This window comes from Pelophylax lessonae, assembly GCF_965119305.1.
Source record: "Pelophylax lessonae genome assembly, chromosome: 4".
Lineage (NCBI taxonomy): Eukaryota > Metazoa > Chordata > Amphibia > Anura > Ranidae > Pelophylax > Pelophylax lessonae.
In genome coordinates this window covers 397,928,130-397,949,397 of record NC_138771.1, presented here as the reverse complement: position 1 = coordinate 397,949,397, position 21,268 = coordinate 397,928,130, and positions in this window count along the sequence as shown.

Genomic DNA, 21,268 nt, shown 5'->3' with positions numbered 1-21,268 from the left:
TTTTGGGATTGAACCTGTGGTATAGGTCAAGGTGTCTGCTCACGGGCGTGATCATCCTTCCCCCTGCTGATACGTACACATGGTCATTTATCCTTTGGCGGAGCTCTCTTATAGTTTTACCTATATAGAACATGCCGCAGGTACAATGCATCATGTATACCACTCCACGTGTGCTACAGTCAGCTCGAAATTTTGGAGCAAATGTCTCCCCATTAGGTAAAGTGTATTCAGTATTCTCCTCTATCCAAGGACATAAGGCGCATTTGCGACATTTATAAGTACCTCTACCTGTGGTTACTTTATTTCTGATGGGTTGATAGTGGCTTGTTGTTAGTTGATCTCTTAAAGATCTTGTTCTCCTGAAAACAATTTGGGGATGTTTGCCCACGTATTTGTTTATAACCGGATCATCACGAAGAAGATGCCAGTTCCGTTCAAGAATATCTCTCAATACTTTTTCATGAGCGGAGTATTTGGTTATTAGTTTAACTGTCGATTGCGTGTTTGGAGGTTTGGCTCTAAAGATGAGGCTGTTTCTATTTTGAGAAAACGCTTTGTTGAAAGCTGTTCTCAACAAACGCTTACTGTATCCACGAGCCATTAGGCGTTCTCGTAAAAGGTTAGCCTGTGTTTTGAAATCGTTATCAGATGTACAATTACACCGTAGGCGTATGTATTGGGCGTATGGAATACTACGTATAAGCGCCCCTGGGTGGGCGCTAGACGCATGTAATATTACATTCCCTGACGTCTCCTTTCTGTATAGGTTAGTCGTCAGGTGACCATCCACATGTTTGAGTACCGTTAGGTCAAGGAAATTAACACTCGAGTCACTGATGGTAGATGTTAACTTCAAGTTGAAGTCGTTTATATTTAGTTGGGCAATAAACTCATCTAGCATTGATTTTGAACCTGTCCAGACAGCAAAAATGTCGTCTATATAACGAAACCAGATTGCCACGGATGAAAAAAAATGGGATAAATTTTCATCTGATGTGATTTGTCGCTCCCACCCCCCCAGGTACAGGTTGGCGTAGGCCGGGGCACAACAAGTGCCCATGGCCACGCCCTGTACCTGGAGGTAGTGGGACCCGTTGAAAGTAAACCAGTTGTGTTTCAAAATAAACAATAGAAGTTCCAAAATAAAATCACAAAATGGCCAAGTGTGATGGTCTTGCTCATATAAGAACGTGCGTATCATCCCGACGCCCTGCTCGTGAGGGATACTGGAGTATAATGCCTCCACATCCAAAGTCACGAGCAGGGCGTCAGGAGGAACCACCATATCTTCAATCATTTTTAAAAACTCGAGTGTGTCCTTGACGTATGACGGTAACCGCACTACGTGTGGTAGTAAATAATAATTGATCAAACGACTAGCATTTTCAGTTAGACTTCCAATGCCCGATACAATAGGCCTACCGGGTGGAGAAGTTAAATTTTTATGGGTTTTTGGGAGTGAATAGAATGTCGCCTGTCTCGGAAATTTGTTGTTAAAAAAATTTTAACAGTCTTTATCTATAAGAGCCAGTTGATATGCACGTCCGATTATATCCAAGTACTCTGCTTTAAATTCTGTAGTAGCCGATGGGGATATCTTTTTGTACCATGTACGATTTGAGAGGATATTAAGGCACATTTTTTCGTATCCCTCTCGAGTCATCAATACTAGGTTACCACCCTTATCTGAGGGTTTGATAACCAAGTCTGTATGGTTTCTTAGTTTGTTAAGCATCTGTAGTTGTTGTTTAGAAAGATTATTTTGTGTTGATTTTAACTCACAATTTTTAATCTCACCTACCACTGTAGTCAGAAAAGCCAAAAGGTTAGGATTTGTAGTCAAGTCAGGGAAATTATTGGATTTTGGTTTGAAGGGGACCTGTCTTGGATTTACTGTCTTTGTTTGTATAGGTTGATCGGGGGACTGGGAATCCGGAAGACTGCCTTCCTCCAATAGTAAGATTAAATCCCGTAGAACACGGAATTCTTGCATTGTGTAATGTTTTATTTTCTCTGAGATTTCTTTATCTTGTGTATTACATTGTCTTTCTGGGTCGTAGATATGTTTATACGTCAAGTTCCTTATGAACATATAGACGTCCTTTATGGTCTCATATCTATCCATAGGAGTAGATGGGCAGAACGTGAGGCCAAGTTCAAGGACCTCTTGTTCTTGGGGGGAGAAGTGATAAGGGGTTAAGTTAATGATCGATAATTTTAGGTGGGAAGACTTAGTGATGTGCTCAGGGGAAAATTTGAGGCCTGGGCCTGTGAGGCTGCGAAGTGGCCATCAATAGTGGTTTGTCTAAGAGAGGTAGTGCTGGGTATATTTAAAGGTAGTGTGTTAGAAAAAACAGGTGCCGCAGCACCTAGTGAATGTGTTTGAGAATTAGATGTGAGATCCTGTGTGGATGGATTACTTGGATTAGTGTTAGTGGATAAGGGTTGCAACATTTGTATCGCTTGGAGAGCCAGGGGTCCCAAATAAGGGTCCTGTGCTTCCAAACCATCTTGTGTGAGTGCCTCGACAGATCGAACAGTCTGTCCAATTTGAGTCCCCCCAGTTCCTAATGGTTGAAATTTGGAAGTTTCATCGGGTCGCTTTTTGGAGCATGGTGTGTAGTTGGCTCCTTCCTGTTGTCCTCGTTTACGTGTCGCCATGTCTGTTTTTGGTCTAGTATCTTGATTAGATCTAATCGATGTTTTGGATCTATTAGATTGTGCGGAGATCGAAGACGAGTCTGATTCCCAATCAGTTTCCCTTGGACCTGTATTCGACATCTGTTCACGGGGGCCTCGCGAATAGCGGGGTCGCCTTGAACTATTGGGTCCCGGCCATCGGTAAGCATAGCCTTCCGTGAAGGCCATCCTATCTTTTAAAAATTTATTTTGTTTTTTACCAATGATATCCCTATTAAGTTTGATTCCATACTCCTTCACCTCCTTCCATCTTGCCTCGTAATGTATATGTTTTTTTAGATTCTCGTTCTTAGTATATAAAGATGATAACTCAGTATCCAAAGTAGCTAGGTCCAATTTGTATTGGGACACCAACAGCTGGCACAAGTCGGTACTGCATTTGGTTAGAATACGTTCCCACAAAGTTCTAAACTCGCTCAAAGCATTATCGAAGGAGGGGAATAGATGAATCCTCAAACCCACAGGGCATACATTTGCCTGTATATACTTCAAGAAAAATTCTATATGCCAATATAGGTTTGACTTTTTTTTAATAAGTCTCTTTACTGTATTTATATATTGGTTTAGGCTTATATCATCCTTGGCCGGGATGTTACAGGTAGATTCAATTTCAGTCATAAGACCCGTCCATGCATTTCCAACGAAATCCATGGTTGTCCTATGATTTCTATTAGTTATTGTTGGAATGGTTTATGGTCTCTTCTATATAGGTTTCTATTTTTTGAAAAAATGTGTATAAATTATGACTTGACTAAATAAACAACTACAAAATTATCTTCAAAGGCCAGATACAGGCCAGAGATTGGCACTAGAAAATTATAAGCAACTTTTTACGGGGTTTTTTTGCATAAAAGATGTTTCACGATCCTTCCATATGATATTGTTCAAATATAATATGTATAAAAGGTAATATGTGATACTTAAACCTATATACTTTGCTGCTTGCCACTTCCCAGGGTGGCTGGTGCTTCCACCTTTATATCAGAATTATTTTACAAGTCATGTGTCCACAGATAGCAGCCATCTTGGCCATGACGTATCCAATTTAGGGTGTGCCCCTATCCTCAATTAACTAATTACATTTGGAAGGATTGGGAAACAGGGATTTCGGGCACAAGAGTTTTTTTAAAAAGATTTCTTTTATTCAACACAAAACTAAATATTTTAAAATCATAGAAAAATACAGGCAGATAATTGTGTATTAAGGACACAGTGAGACCACACAACAATGGTCTATGTTGTACAATATCTCAGTGCATAGAACTTATAAAAGTCGATTTACATACAGTTCAAAGTACAAGATCATTGGTAGTCATATAATCCTTGGAAACGTATTGCTTGATATCAGAAGAACCGCCGACGGACACCCAAGCAGTATGGTGCCGGTCAGCGGGGTCGACTGAAAGTATAAGTTAACATTCACCATGTAATATATGACCTTTGCTCGACATGTTTCGCTTTCTTAGACAAAAAAGCTTCATCTGGAGCATATCATTTCTTTTGTCTGTGTGAAAAATAACAGTATTTAGATAAATTACATATATATGTTACCTCATTTTCAGTGTGTTATAATTACAATTGCATATCATTTATCTCTCCTTTTAATTACATACAATCGTCTTACACATCTCAGATAAGTCCTTCTATTTTTGCAATATCAACACAATATAACATTGGGTCTTAAGTTGCATTCAGACACTAAAGGGGTTTAGGGGAAAGAACGGAGGCTGCCAATAGTGAGTATATATGGGGATCCATGCTGTAGTTATAGTATAAGCATATCTCTCCTGTTTATATACCTGGTAAATGGAAAAAGGGGGCTATCTCTACAAATTTATAACAGATATAAAGCACCACGTCCCTAAAAAGTATTATAACGTGAAAGATTCATTGGGGGTGCCACAAGGGGGGACTTTTCAATTGGGGTGCTTAAGTATTCCTTAATATATAGAGTAAGACTAGAGAGAATTTATTTTTAGTAAAAAAACATGAAAAAGATTTTATTCTGAAACAACAATAAAAAGTATACTGTAATTATAAGGATTACAATATACTGTACAAAACTGAATTGTGTTAAAAACATATACAGTAAACAGCCATACAGTATCATACAAATATATATATATACTCTCCTAACACAAGGGTAGATGGTATATATACTTTATACCCAGTTGCATCCACAATGGATGATCTTTGTGCAGGAGGCGTAGTGGCCCACAGCCATTAACCCAACATGTTTCGCGGCACTGCCGCCGCTTCTTCAGGGGTATCTTTGAGGGTGTCACATAGATATATTTGTCATGAAAATAACGACTTAAGTGGAAAAAAATGAAAATAAAAAAGAAAATAAAAAAGAAAAAAGAGAAATCAATACAAAATCATTTATAGTGACTTATGCAGTTAATGATATAGTATTACAACATATAGAGGTCATAACTATAGTAAACAGATATTGCATGGTGTCCATGATAGAGAGGCAGCAAAAATAATACACATCGTCATACCTGTTAAACATGCATTAGAGCACGCTGCAATGGGAAATACGACCACAAGGCATAGGGGGAAACCCCCGGGGGGCGAACACGGGAGACCGACCACAAATAGGGCACAAAAAGTACTGCTGAATAAAGATGAGGTCTGGAAATTCAAAGTAAAAAGGATATATTTTCAGTTCCATATACATCCATCTGGAGTCTCACCCGACAAGGGGAAAGGGAAATGGCATCTGATAATGTCAGATTGAGCCAAAGCCCTTGGAACTAAAATATTCAAAAAGGAAGAGAAGACTGAAGAGATAACTCTTACCTCAATATTGCCCAGCCATGAAAAAAGGGACGGGGACTGGGTGAGATGATGTTGCTATGTGTGTTAGATCAAAAATGAAGGATCCACAAGAGTGCTTCCTAAAAAAAGGGCAGAAATACAATAGTATATATATATAGTATATATCAACCAATGGGGTTAATGTGAGGTGTTCAATCAATATATGTATCATATCACCAAAAGAGTAAAGCTGGTGAGTTTGACCCTAGGGTCAACACCTCTTGAGTCAATATATATAAATATGTGAGCGTTGCCCAATGGCACATGCATCTAAGAATCCATAAGTACATTGAATAATAGACCATAGGGGAGATCAATAGTAAAGTAAGGTATGTGCGATAAATGTACATAATCAATGAGGAAATAAGCCAATACAATAGGCTCACCCATCGTTGATAGTACTGCAGATTAGGAGGTACAATGATCGGAGCAAAAATCCCCAGCGTTACCTGATAAGAAGACACGGGTCACATCCAGTCCCCGCAGATCGCGGTGGTGGACGCCGAGTTGCCGCTATTTGTATAGACAGGTAACTCCACCCGGATGACGTATAGGACGTGCGTCCTGACGAACATCCGGGCTGACGTCAGGGATGCGCGCGCAACTCGCGCATGCGCATCAGCCGAGGGCCCGCCAACATCCCCGGACCGCTTGCCGAAGCCATAGAAACGGCTATGTGGGCAAGGGAAGGAGGGGCAAGCCGAATCGGCATATCGACTCCAACCCCCCAAAAAAGGGGGAGGGGCAACACCTGATGTCACGTGTCCGCCATCGGGGGAGCACAAAGTGATCGCATCCCAATATATGTGGATCAAGAATAAGCAGACTGCATGCCGAAATTGAACCAAAATGAACAGGAGCGAAAAGAAGAATGTGATATAATGCTGGACACTGTATCATGGACATAATAAACACTAAAAATATAATCATAACAAATGTAAATATTATAGAAAGCCAAAATGTTCATTGTGCCATCAATAATGAAAGAACAACAGGCAAAATATAAATCAAAGGGTTACAATATATGTATGGCATATTGAAAGAAAACAAATGATACACATGTAGTGAGACGATATACGTCCACAACCCGGCTATCCATAAAGGTAGTACAACTCCCCAGGATGCTAAGGTTCATATATAAATCTACTGACCGTATCGCATGGATAATGTTGGTGATGCTGGACCGGGAGAGAAAAGTAGTTTTTAGCAGCAACAGAAAGGGGACAATAGGAATAGGCTAGGGGGGAAAAGGATGAGAGAATGAGGTAAACAAATACTATACAAAATAGTAATAGAGGAAAAAACAAAAGGGGGGAGGAGGGGGAGGGGGGGGGGGGGGAGGGGGGGGGAAAAGAAAAAAAAAAAAAAAAAAAAAAAAAAAAAAAAAGGGGGGGGGGGGGGAAAGGAAAAGGGGGAGGGAAAAAGAGGGAAAGAGACATAAAAGCGGAATAAGCACAAAACAGTATATAAGACCTATAGAAACGCTTTGTAAGAGTGAGCTTCATTCAATCCTGGAGGTATAGTAGCGTTTAGCCTCTCTATCCAGAGGGTTTCACGCTGTAGTATTCTCTGATCCCAGTTGCCTCCTCTAGGATCAGGGGGAATGATTTCCAGTACTCTAAATTTAACAACTGAGTTATCAAACCTATGATGTAACCCTATATGTCGGGTGACCGGGGTAAGGATTTTCCCCCCTCCCGAATGGTATATGTGGTCCCCCACTCGTTGGCCTAGTTGTCTGATCGTTTTGCCAACGTAGAAGGCGGAGCACTGGCAAGTCATAAGGTATATCACACCCCGGGTCGCACAGTCTGCGGATCCCCGCAGTCTGTGGGAGGAGCCATTAGGTAACTGTGTAATCGGACCCTCCTCGATCCAAGGGCAGCGGGAACAGCCACCACATTGGTAAGTGCCCAGTCTGCCCCCGGGTCGAGGTCGGTCCTCGGTATAATGGCTTTTAATCAACAAGTCTCTAAGAGATGTACCTCGTCTAAACACGATTTCAGGATATTCCTTGACATATTTGCCAAGGGTATTTTCCTCTTTTAGTAGATGCCAGTGTCTTTGGAATATGGTTCTGAGTTGCTCATGATTATTGGAAAACTGGGTAATTATTTTTATCGTGGGGTTGGAATCCACTTTATTTTTACGTTGTAATAGGTCCTCTCTTGTCAATGCCTTAGCCTTATTAAAGGCTTTTCTTAGGGTTGTACGAGAGTATCCCCTTAGAAGTAATCTCTGTTGTAATTTTTTAGCTTCCCGAAGGAAATCCGGTTCCAAGGAGCAGTTTCTTCTTATGCGCAAATATTGCGCAAAGGGAATACTGTTCTTTAATGGAACTGGATGTGCACTAGAGGCGTGCAATAACATGTTTACTGCACTAGGTTTCCTGTACAGGCTCGTAGTGATATAACCGTTCATGTCCTTCCTGATTTCGATGTCTAAAAAAATAATACATTCTGGATGAAAATTGTAGGTAAACTTTAAATTAAAGTCATTCACATTGAGTGAAGATAGCATTTCTTCTAATTCGACTTGGGGGCCTGTCCAGATTAGGAACAAGTCGTCGATGTACCGAAACCAGTGTGTTACGTTTGTCAACCAAGATGCATAGGTGTCGCAAGAGGAAACGTGCTTCTCCCACCCCCCCAGGAATAGATTTGCATAGGAGGGGGCACAGCACGTTCCCATTGCGACACCCTGCTGTTGTAAATAAGTGATATTCATAAAAGTAAAAAAATTATGAGTTAGAATAAATCTAAGGAGGGACAGAACGAAATCACTATGAGGCCATGTACGTTGATGTTGGCCATAGAGGAATGATCCAACCTGCCGGATGCCCTCCTCGTGCGGTATACTCGAGTAAAGGGCCTCGATGTCCACCGCTACGAGGAGGGCGTCCGGGGGTACCTGGATACCATCAATACGTCTAAGTAGGTCAGGGGTATCCTGAATGAAAGACGGTAGAGATTGAACGAAGGGACGTAAGAAAAAGTCAACGTATTTGCTTGCGTTTTCCGAAATTGAACCAATCCCAGAGACAATGGGTCTGCCAGGGGGTTTTTTGGGGTTCTTATGTATTTTTGGCAGAGAATACATTGTAGGGATCCTAGGATGTTTGATTATGATGAAATCATGTACATCTTTATCTATGATCCCGGATGAAAAAGCTTCAAAGCATAAATTTTTTAAGACATTTTGAAAGTTTATAGTTAGATCGGGGTGGATGGGGATATACCATCGACGGTTACTTAGAATATCGAGACACATATTCTGGTATTGGTCGTGCGTCATTATGACCACATTCCCCCCCTTGTCAGAGGGTTTTATGACATAATGCGGATTTTTCTGTAGATGCTGGAGAGCCAATCTTTGTGATGCCGTGAGGTTTTCGGACGTGGGTAACCAGCGAGTCCGTTTCAAATCTCTTATTGTCTCACAGACAAAAGACCAAATTTGAGGACAAATGGTCAAATCAGGGAATCTCTGTGATTTCAATTTGAATGATTTCCGAGGGAGGTCCATTGGGACCCCAGGACCCTCAGAGGGGGGTCGGGGATCCACCGGATCAACCGACCCCTCCTCATAGAGGAGCATGAGGTCCCTCAGGGCCCGAAATTCCTCCATAGTGTAGTTTTTTAGTTGTTCCGTGAGTTCGAGTTCAAGTCTCTTTTGTTGTCTATTGTCATCAAACATAAATTTATAGGTCAGGTTACGAGCAAACAGATAGACGTCCTTGATCGTGTCAAAGACGTCTATCTGTTGCGTTGGGCAGAAACCCAGACCTAGCTGTAGCACTTCGACCTGATCAGGTGTAAGTGGGAATGGAGTGAGGTTTATAATATTAAATGCGTCAGAGTGATTTTCTATGGGGGTGTGGTGGTGTTGGGACTTTGAGTAACAAAACCTGTTAATTTGGTCTGTTTTTTGGTCGTTTTCGGGATGGCCCCTGATTGTGGGTCTAAAAAAACCCCATCATCCTGTGAAGGGTGTGGAGTTTGTGATGGAGGGGGAGGGTTGGACAAAATATTTTGTAGTACAGGAGTGAGATCGGTGACTTGGGTTTGTGGAAGGGAAGGGCGTCTCTTACCCATTGGGTTAGAAGGAGACCCACCGCCGTGACGAGTGCGTTTAGGTGCTCTAGAACGTGCAGGTGGAGGGCGTGCGTTCATCTGTGAAGGAATGGAAGAGAGATTAGATACATTATGATCAGTTTGGTCATTTATGTGAGCTTGTAAACCCGATTGTCTGGGTGCCACAGCCAGTAGAGGCTGTTTTTCATTCCATTTATGTGCGTATCCGCCCATAAAGGCCAACTTGTCTCGATTAAATTTAGATTTTTTTTTTATTTTTTTTTTTTTTTTTTTTCTTTTCCCCCCCCCCTCCCCCCCCCCTCCCCCTCCTCCCCCCCCTTTTGTTTTTTCCTCTATTACTATTTTGTATAGTATTTGTTTACCTCATTCTCTCATCCTTTTCCCCCCTAGCCTATTCCTATTGTCCCCTTTCTGTTGCTGCTAAAAACTACTTTTCTCTCCCGGTCCAGCATCACCAACATTATCCATGCGATACGGTCAGTAGATTTATATATGAACCTTAGCATCCTGGGGAGTTGTACTACCTTTATGGATAGCCGGGTTGTGGACGTATATCGTCTCACTACATGTGTATCATTTGTTTTCTTTCAATATGCCATACATATATTGTAACCCTTTGATTTATATTTTGCCTGTTGTTCTTTCATTATTGATGGCACAATGAACATTTTGGCTTTCTATAATATTTACATTTGTTATGATTATATTTTTAGTGTTTATTATGTCCATGATACAGTGTCCAGCATTATATCACATTCTTCTTTTCGCTCCTGTTCATTTTGGTTCAATTTCGGCATGCAGTCTGCTTATTCTTGATCCACATATATTGGGATGCGATCACTTTGGGCTCCCCCGATGGCGGACACGTGACATCAGGTGTTGCCCCTCCCCCTTTTTTGGGGGGTTGGAGTCGATATGCCGATTCGGCTTGCCCCTCCTTCCCTTGCCCACATAGCCGTTTCTATGGCTTCGGCAAGCGGTCCGGGGATGTTGGCGGGCCCTCGGCTGATGCGCATGCGCGAGTTGCGCGCGCATCCCTGACGTCAGCCCGGATGTTCGTCAGGACGCACGTCCTATACGTCATCCGGGTGGAGTTACCTGTCTATACAAATAGCGGCAACTCGGCGTCCACCACCGCGATCTGCGGGGACTGGATGTGACCCGTGTCTTCTTATCAGGTAACGCTGGGGATTTTTGCTCCGATCATTGTACCTCCTAATCTGCAGTACTATCAACGATGGGTGAGCCTATTGTATTGGCTTATTTCCTCATTGATTATGTACATTTATCGCACATACCTTACTTTACTATTGATCTCCCCTATGGTCTATTATTCAATGTACTTATGGATTCTTAGATGCATGTGCCATTGGGCAACGCTCACATATTTATATATATTGACTCAAGAGGTGTTGACCCTAGGGTCAAACTCACCAGCTTTACTCTTTTGGTGATATGATACATATATTGATTGAACACCTCACATTAACCCCATTGGTTGATATATACTATATATATATACTATTGTATTTCTGCCCTTTTTTTAGGAAGCACTCTTGTGGATCCTTCATTTTTGATCTAACACACATAGCAACATCATCTCACCCAGTCCCCGTCCCTTTTTTCATGGCTGGGCAATATTGAGGTAAGAGTTATCTCTTCAGTCTTCTCTTCCTTTTTGAATATTTTAGTTCCAAGGGCTTTGGCTCAATCTGACATTATCAGATGCCATTTCCCTTTCCCCTTGTCGGGTGAGACTCCAGATGGATGTATATGGAACTGAAAATATATCCTTTTTACTTTGAATTTCCAGACCTCATCTTTATTCAGCAGTACTTTTTGTGCCCTATTTGTGGTCGGTCTCCCGTGTTCGCCCCCCGGGGGTTTCCCCCTATGCCTTGTGGTCGTATTTCCCATTGCAGCGTGCTCTAATGCATGTTTAACAGGTATGACGATGTGTATTATTTTTGCTGCCTCTCTATCATGGACACCATGCAATATCTGTTTACTATAGTTATGACCTCTATATGTTGTAATACTATATCATTAACTGCATAAGTCACTATAAATGATTTTGTATTGATTTCTCTTTTTTCTTTTTTATTTTCTTTTTTATTTTCATTTTTTTCCACTTAAGTCGTTATTTTCATGACAAATATATCTATGTGACACCCTCAAAGATACCCCTGAAGAAGCGGCGGCAGTGCCGCGAAACATGTTGGGTTAATGGCTGTGGGCCACTACGCCTCCTGCACAAAGATCATCCATTGTGGATGCAACTGGGTATAAAGTATATATACCATCTACCCTTGTGTTAGGAGAGTATATATATATATTTGTATGATACTGTATGGCTGTTTACTGTATATGTTTTTAACACAATTCAGTTTTGTACAGTATATTGTAATCCTTATAATTACAGTATACTTTTTATTGTTGTTTCAGAATAAAATCTTTTTCATGTTTTTTTACTAAAAATAAATTCTCTCTAGTCTTACTCTATATATTAAGGAATACTTAAGCACCCCAATTGAAAAGTCCCCCCTTGTGGCACCCCCAATGAATCTTTCACGTTATAATACCTGGTAAATGGACAGAAAAATGTATACATACCTGTACATATAGTAATCAGGCACATATCTCAATTTCCATAGAGAATTCTTTAACGAGGAGGACTGTGCGTTTTGGGAAGCTCAAAAAAGGCAATGTATAGTGACATAGTAGTGAGGGTAGTCACTCCATGTCTCATATCTGGGTGGATGAGAGCAGAAGAACAATGTTTCTCAGAATAGTAGGCGTTTTTATTCTATGATATCACTTTAAGGGAAAGCCCATAGAGATGCTAAACCATAAGCTCAAGTGTTTCAAAGTGGTAAAATCAGTGTGCCTCATGCTTGTTATAAGAGTGTGTAAGTACCTATAGAGCCCATAGATTATCTGCCTCAAAAGGGGCAAAAGAAAAGACATATAGTCATTCTGGACCATAAGAATGGATAGGTGCCATGCGTTTCTAAACGATTATACACCAACATACAGAATTTACCCATTCGTGTATGGGCTACCCCTATAGTAAAGTACATATCATGTATATTGGTTTGCTTTCATATACATATGTGAATATGTGTATGTAATCAATTTAGTATCCGGCCCACCCTCCTCCATAATAGTAGGGGGGTGACCAGGGTTATATATAGATAAGCAGTTGCTACATAGGGTCCAAGATGAGTACATGCAAAGCGTACTTAGAATAAACATAGGTAATAAACATAGTGGTGAATATATAGAGTACCACCCAATATGATAGATCCCTATGCAGTACGAAAGTTCCAAACATAAACAGACACCTTAGCAAGGCTCACCAAACTTGGGAAGGACCAGAGCTTAAATGTAGGGAGCGTATCTCCTCTGCTTGTATGTCGGCTGTTAAGCACAGTAAGATTAAGGTGAATACCCGGATATCACAAAAGTGTAATGTTACAGTATTAGTACTGGCCATATAAAGCTTACCCCTTGCCACGCTGTTCCCAGCTTCCGCACAGTCCTCACCGGATGGGGAACCTCCACCATATCAGGGCTTGTAAATGGCGCCCTTAGGTAGCATGGATCCCGGGCGGTTCGTCAAACGGACGTCACCGCCCCGGCCACTCCCACCGGACATCGCTCGAGAGCCAGCGCGGGGACACCCCAGCGAGGCTTTCGGCTTAGTCACGGGTGTATGCAGATCATACAGAGGCAGGAAGTGCCTCCGTAGTCCGCTCAGGTGCCACAGGAAGTTCCGCCCGGAAGGGGCGGAACTAACCTGCGGCCTATCTGGCCGCACATATCTCACTCATGAGGCCGACCTCCATGCTTACCCACACTGCCCCCACAGGATCGGTCCGCAATTACATGAGATTTCTAATTGCCTGAAATGAAAAAACAACACAACAAGACAGAAATTATATATTTAAAAATACAGATATAAAAGCATATTTCACTAAGGTACAAAGATGTTCCTGGTAAACCAGGAGATATATATCGGTAATGTATTTGTTTATCAAAAATTATTATATAACCATGTTTATTTTTTGACATTAACCACTAGTAAGGGCGTTCAATAGTAACAGCCCTAATGAAAGAACAGGGGCTGAACTGCCCCCTACTAGAAACACTTCCATACTTCAAAACCCCAAAGGAAAGTTGCATATTTTGACTTATTATAAATCCTCAAGATCATAATATTGATAAGATAGGGATTATAGCACAAAAAACTGTTTGTTATACATAAGAAAGGAAGAGGGGTATATGTGCCATAAAACCTATTTGATGTGAAGAGGTATCAGAATAATTAAATATATATATACGGGGGGAGGATGACCACGCCAAAACCAAGCAGACACCCTGACCCATATATCCCACATAGGGCCATTATCGTAACCAGAGTATGCTACTCGAGGTCAATTAGGTCTATTGGCATTAAGTAAGCAAGGAAACCTTCACAGAAAGGGTTTGTACGACTGTGTTTCGTTCAACCCAGGTCTATAAGTGGCATTGAGACGCTCTATCCAGAGAGTCTCTCTCTGGAGAATTTTTTTGTCCCAGTTGCCACCCCGAGGATCTTGAGGAATAACCTCAAGCACATAAAATCTTGCCTTTTTGGGATTGAACCTGTGGTATAGGTCAAGGTGTCTGCTCACGGGCGTGATCATCCTTCCCCCTGCTGATACGTACACATGGTCATTTATCCTTTGGCGGAGCTCTCTTATAGTTTTACCTATATAGAACATGCCGCAGGTACAATGCATCATGTATACCACTCCACGTGTGCTACAGTCAGCTCGAAATTTTGGAGCAAATGTCTCCCCATTAGGTAAAGTGTATTCAGTATTCTCCTCTATCCAAGGACATAAGGCGCATTTGCGACATTTATAAGTACCTCTACCTGTGGTTACTATATTTCTGATGGGTTGATAGTGGCTTGTTGTTAGTTGATCTCTTAAAGATCTTGTTCTCCTGAAAACAATTTGGGGATGTTTGCCCACGTATTTGTTTATAACCGGATCATCACGAAGAAGATGCCAGTTCCGTTCAAGAATATCTCTCAATACTTTTTCATGAGCGGAGTATTTGGTTATTAGTTTAACTGTCGATTGCGTGTTTGGAGGTTTGGCTCTAAAGATGAGGCTGTTTCTATTTTGAGAAAACGCTTTGTTGAAAGCTGTTCTCAACAAACGCTTACTGTATCCACGAGCCATTAGGCGTTCTCGTAAAAGGTTAGCCTGTGTTTTGAAATCGTTATCAGATGTACAATTACACCGTAGGCGTATGTATTGGGCGTATGGAATACTACGTATAAGCGCCCCTGGGTGGGCGCTAGACGCATGTAATATTACATTCCCTGACGTCTCCTTTCTGTATAGGTTAGTCGTCAGGTGACCATCCACATGTTTGAGTACCGTTAGGTCAAGGAAATTAACACTCGAGTCACTGATGGTAGATGTTAACTTCAAGTTGAAGTCGTTTATATTTAGTTGGGCAATAAACTCATCTAGCATTGATTTTGAACCTGTCCAGACAGCAAAAATGTCGTCTATATAACGAAACCAGATTGCCACGGATGAAAAAAAATGGGATAAATTTTCATCTGATGTGATTTGTCGCTCCCACCCCCCCAGGTACAGGTTGGCGTAGGCCGGGGCACAACAAGTGCCCATGGCCACGCCCTGTACCTGGAGGTAGTGGGACCCGTTGAAAGTAAACCAGTTGTGTTTCAAAATAAACAATAGATGTTCCAAAATAAAATCACAAAATGGCCAAGTGTGATGGTCTTGCTCATATAAGAACGTGCGTATCATCCCGACGCCCTGCTCGTGAGGGATACTGGAGTATAATGCCTCCACATCCAAAGTCACGAGCAGGGCGTCAGGAGGAACCACCATATCTTCAATCATTTTTAAAAACTCGAGTGTGTCCTTGACGTATGACGGTAACCGCACTACGTGTGGTAGTAAATAATAATCGATCAAACGACTAGCATTTTCAGTTAGACTTCCAATGCCCGATACAATAGGCCTACCGGGTGGAGAAGTTAAATTTTTATGGGTTTTTGGGAGTGAATAGAATGTCGCCTGTCTCGGAAATTTGTTGTTAAGAAAATTATAACAGTCTTTATCTATAAGAGCCAGTTGATATGCACGTCCGATTATATCCAAGTACTCTGCTTTAAATTCTGTAGTAGCCGATGGGGATATCTTTTTGTACCATGTACGATTTGAGAGGATATTAAGGCACATTTTTTCGTATCCCTCTCGAGTCATCAATACTAGGTTACCACCCTTATCTGAGGGTTTGATAACCAAGTCTGTATGGTAGACCTAATTGACCTCGAGTAGCATACTCTGGTTACGATAATGGCCCTATGTGGGATATATGGGTCAGGGTGTCTGCTTGGTTTTGGCGTGGTCATCCTCCCCCCGTATATATATATTTAATTATTCTGATACCTCTTCACATCAAATAGGTTTTATGGCACATATACCCCTCTTCCTTTCTTATGTATAACAAACAGTTTTTTGTGCTATAATCCCTATCTTATCAATATTATGATCTTGAGGATTTATAATAAGTCAAAATATGCAACTTTCCTTTGGGGTTTTGAAGTATGGAAGTGTTTCTAGTAGGGGGCAGTTCAGCCCCTGTTCTTTCATTAGGGCTGTTACTATTGAACGCCCTTACTAGTGGTTAATGTCAAAAAATAAACATGGTTATATAATAATTTTTGATAAACAAATACATTACCGATATATATCTCCTGGTTTACCAGGAACATCTTTGTACCTTAGTGAAATATGCTTTTATATCTGTATTTTTAAATATATAATTTCTGTCTTGTTGTGTTGTTTTTTCATTTCAGGCAATTAGAAATCTCATGTAATTGCGGACCGATCCTGTGGGGGCAGTGTGGGTAAGCATGGAGGTCGGCCTCATGAGTGAGATATGTGCGGCCAGATAGGCCGCAGGTTAGTTCCGCCCCTTCCGGGCGGAACTTCCTGTGGCACCTGAGCGGACTACGGAGGCACTTCCTGCCTCTGTATGATCTGCATACACCCGTGACTAAGCCGAAAGCCTCGCTGGGGTGTCCCCGCGCTGGCTCTCGAGCGATGTCCGGTGGGAGTGGCCGGGGCGGTGACGTCCGTTTGACGAACCGCCCGGGATCCATGCTACCTAAGGGCGCCATTTACAAGCCCTGATATGGTGGAGGTTCCCCATCCGGTGAGGACTGTGCGGAAGCTGGGAACAGCGTGGCAAGGGGTAAGCTTTATATGGCCAGTACTAATACTGTAACATTACACTTTTGTGATATCCGGGTATTCACCTTAATCTTACTGTGCTTAACAGCCGACATACAAGCAGAGGAGATACGCTCCCTACATTTAAGCTCTGGTCCTTCCCAAGTTTGGTGAGCCTTGCTAAGGTGTCTGTTTATGTTTGGAACTTTCGTACTGCATAGGGATCTATCATATTGGGTGGTACTCTATATATTCACCACTATGTTTATTACCTATGTTTATTCTAAGTACGCTTTGCATGTACTCATCTTGGACCCTATGTAGCAACTGCTTATCTATATATAACCCTGGTCACCCCCCTACTATTATGGAGGAGGGTGGGCCGGATACTAAATTGATTACATACACATATTCACATATGTATATGAAAGCAAACCAATATACATGATATGTACTTTACTATAGGGGTAGCCCATACACGAATGGGTAAATTCTGTATGTTGGTGTATAATCGTTTAGAAACGCATGGCACCTATCCATTCTTATGGTCCAGAATGACTATATGTCTTTTCTTTTGCCCCTTTTGAGGCAGATAATCTATGGGCTCTATAGGTACTTACACACTCTTATAACAAGCATGAGGCACACTGATTTTACCACTTTGAAACACTTGAGCTTATGGTTTAGCATCTCTATGGACTTTCCCTTAAAGTGATATCATAGAATAAAAACGCCTACTATTCTGAGAAACATTGTTCTTCTGCTCTCATCCACCCAGATATGAGACATGGAGTGACTACCCTCACTACTATGTCACTATACATTGCCTTTTTTGAGCTTCCCAAAACGCACAGTCCTCCTCGTTAAAGAATTCTCTATGGAAATTGAGATATGTGCCTGATTACTATATGTACAGGTATGTATACATTTTTCTGTCCATTTACCAGGTATAGAAACAGGAGAGATATGCTTATACTATAACTACAGCATGGATCCCCATATATACTCACTATTGGCAGCCTCCGTTCTTTCCCCTAAACCCCTTTAGTGTCTGAATGCAACTTAAGACCCAATGTTATATTGTGTTGATATTGCAAAAAAAGAAGGACTTATCTGAGATGTGTAAGACGATTGTATGTAATTAAAAGGAGAGATAAATGATATGCAATTGTAATTATAACACACTGAAAATGAGGTAACATATATATGTAATTTATCTAAATACTGTTATTTTTCACACAGACAAAAGAAATGATATGCTCCAGATGAAGCTTTTTTGTCTAAGAAAGCGAAACATGTCGAGCAAAGGTCATATATTACATGGTGAATGTTAACTTATACTTTCAGTCGACCCCGCTGACCGGCACCATACTGCTTGGGTGTCCGTCGGCGGTTCTTCTGATATCAAGCAATACGTTTCCAAGGATTATATGACTACCAATGATCTTGTACTTTGAACTGTATGTAAATCGACTTTTATAAGTTCTATGCACTGAGATATTGTACAACATAGACCATTGTTGTGTGGTCTCACTGTGTCCTTAATACACAATTATCTGCCTGTATTTTTCTATGATTTTAAAATATTTAGTTTTGTGTTGAATAAAAGAAATCTTTTTAAAAAAACTCTTGTGCCCGAAATCCCTGTTTCCCAATCCTTCCAAATGTAATTAGTTAATTGAGGATAGGGGCACACCCTAAATTGGATACGTCATGGCCAAGATGGCTGCTATCTGTGGACACATGACTTGTAAAATAATTCTGATATAAAGGTGGAAGCACCAGCCACCCTGGGAAGTGGCAAGCAGCAAAGTATATAGGTTTAAGTATCACATATTACCTTTTATACATATTATATTTGAACAATATCCATGGAAGGATCGTGAAACATCTTTTATGCAAAAAAACCCCGTAAAAAGTTGCTTATAATTTTCTAGTGCCAATCTCTGGCCTGTATCTGGCCTTTGAAGATAATTTTGTAGTTGTTTATTTAGTCAAGTCATAATTTATACACATTTTTTCAAAAAATAGAAACCTATATAGAAGAGACCATAAACCATTCCAACAATAACTGATAGAACTCATAGGACAACCATGGATTTCGTTGGAAATGCATGGACGGGTCTTATGACTGAAATTGAATCTACCTGTAACATCCCGGCCAAGGATGATATAAGCCTAAACCAATATATAAATACAGTAAAGAGACTTATTAAAAAAAAGTCAAACCTATATTGGCATATAGAATTTTTCTTGAAGTATATACAGGCAAATGTATGCCCTGTGGGTTTGAGGATTCATCTATTCCCCTCCTTCGATAATGCTTCGAGCGAGTTTAGAACTTTGTGGGAACGTATTCTAACCAAATGCAGTACCGACTTGTGCCAGCTGTTGGTGTCCCAATACAAATTGGACCTAGCTACTTTGGATACTGAGTTATCATCTTTATATACTAAGAACGAGAATCTAAAAAAACATATACATTACGAGGCAAGATGGAAGGAGGTGAAGGAGTATGGAATCAAACTTAATAGGGATATCATTGGTAAAAAACAAACTAAATTTTTAAAAGATAGGATGGCCTTCACGGAAGGCTATGCTTACCGATGGCCGGGACCCAATAGTTCAAGGCGACCCCGCTATTCGCGAGGCCCCCGTGAACAGATGTTGAATACAGGTCCAAGGGAAACTGATTGGGAATCAGACTCGTCTTCGATCTCCGCACAATCTAATAGATCCAAAACATCGATTAGATCTAATCAAGATACTAGACCAAAAACAGACATGGCGACACGTAAACGAGGACAACAGGAAGGAGCCAACTACACACCACGCTCCAAAAAGCGACCCAATGAAACTTCCAAATTTCAACCATTAGGAACTGGGGGGACTCAAATTGGACAGACTGTTCGATCTGTCGAGGCACTCACACAAGATGGTTTGGAAGCACAGGACCCTTATTTGGGACCCCTGGCTCTCCAAGCGATACAAATGTTGCAACCCTTATCCACTAACACTAATCCAAGTAATCCATCCACACAGGATCTCACATCTAATTCTCAAACACATTCACTAGGTGCTGCGGCACCTGTTTTTTCTAACACACTACCTTTAAATATACCCAGCACTACCTCTCTTAGACAAACCACTATTGATGGCCACTTCGCAGCCTCACAGGCCCAGGCCTCAAATTTTCCCCTGAGCACATCACTAAGTCTTCCCACCTAAAATTATCGATCATTAACTTAACCCCTTATCACTTCTCCCCCCAAGAACAAGAGGTCCTTGAACTTGGCCTCACGTTCTGCCCATCTACTCCTATGGATAGATATGAGACCATAAAGGACGTCTATATGTTCATAAGGAACTTGACGTATAAACATATCTACGACCCAGAAAGACAACGTAATACACAAGATAAAGAAATCTCAGAGAAAATAAAACATTACACAATGCAAGAATTCCGTGTTCTACGGGATTTAATCTTACTATTGGAGGAAGGCAGTCTTCCGGATTCCCAGTCCCCCGATCAACCTATACAAACAAAGACAGTAAATCCAAGACAGGTCCCCTTCAAACCAAAATCCAATAATTTCCCTGACTTGACTACAAATCCTAACCTTTTGGCTTTTCTGACTACAGTGGTAGGTGAGATTAAAAATTGTGAGTTAAAATCAACACAAAATAATCTTTCTAAACAACAACTACAGATGCTTAACAAACTAAGAAACCATACAGACTTGGTTATCAAACCCTCAGATAAGGGTGGTAACCTAGTATTGATGACTCGAGAGGGATACGAAAAAATGTGCCTTAATATCCTCTCAAATCGTACATGGTACAAAAAGATATCCCCATCGGCTACTACAGAATTTAAAGCAGAGTACTTGGATATAATCGGACGTGCATATCAACTGGCTCTTATAGATAAAGACTGTTATAATTTTCTTAACAACAAATTTCCGAGACAGGCGACATTCTATTCACTCCCAAAAACCCATAAAAATTTAACTTCTCCACCCGGTAGGCCTATTGTATCGGGCATTGGAAGTCTAACTGAAAATGCTAGTCGTTTGATCGATTATTATTTACTACCACACGTAGTGCGGTTACCGTCATACGTCAAGGACACACTCGAGTTTTTAAAAATGATTGAAGATATGGTGGTTCCTCCTGACGCCCTGCTCGTGACTTTGGATGTGGAGGCATTATACTCCAGTATCCCTCACGAGCAGGGCGTCGGGATGATACGCACGTTCTTATATGAGCAAGACCATCACACTTGGCCATTTTGTGATTTTATTTTGGAACTTCTATTGTTTATTTTGAAACACAACTGGTTTACTTTCAACGGGTCCCACTACCTCCAGGTACAGGGCGTGG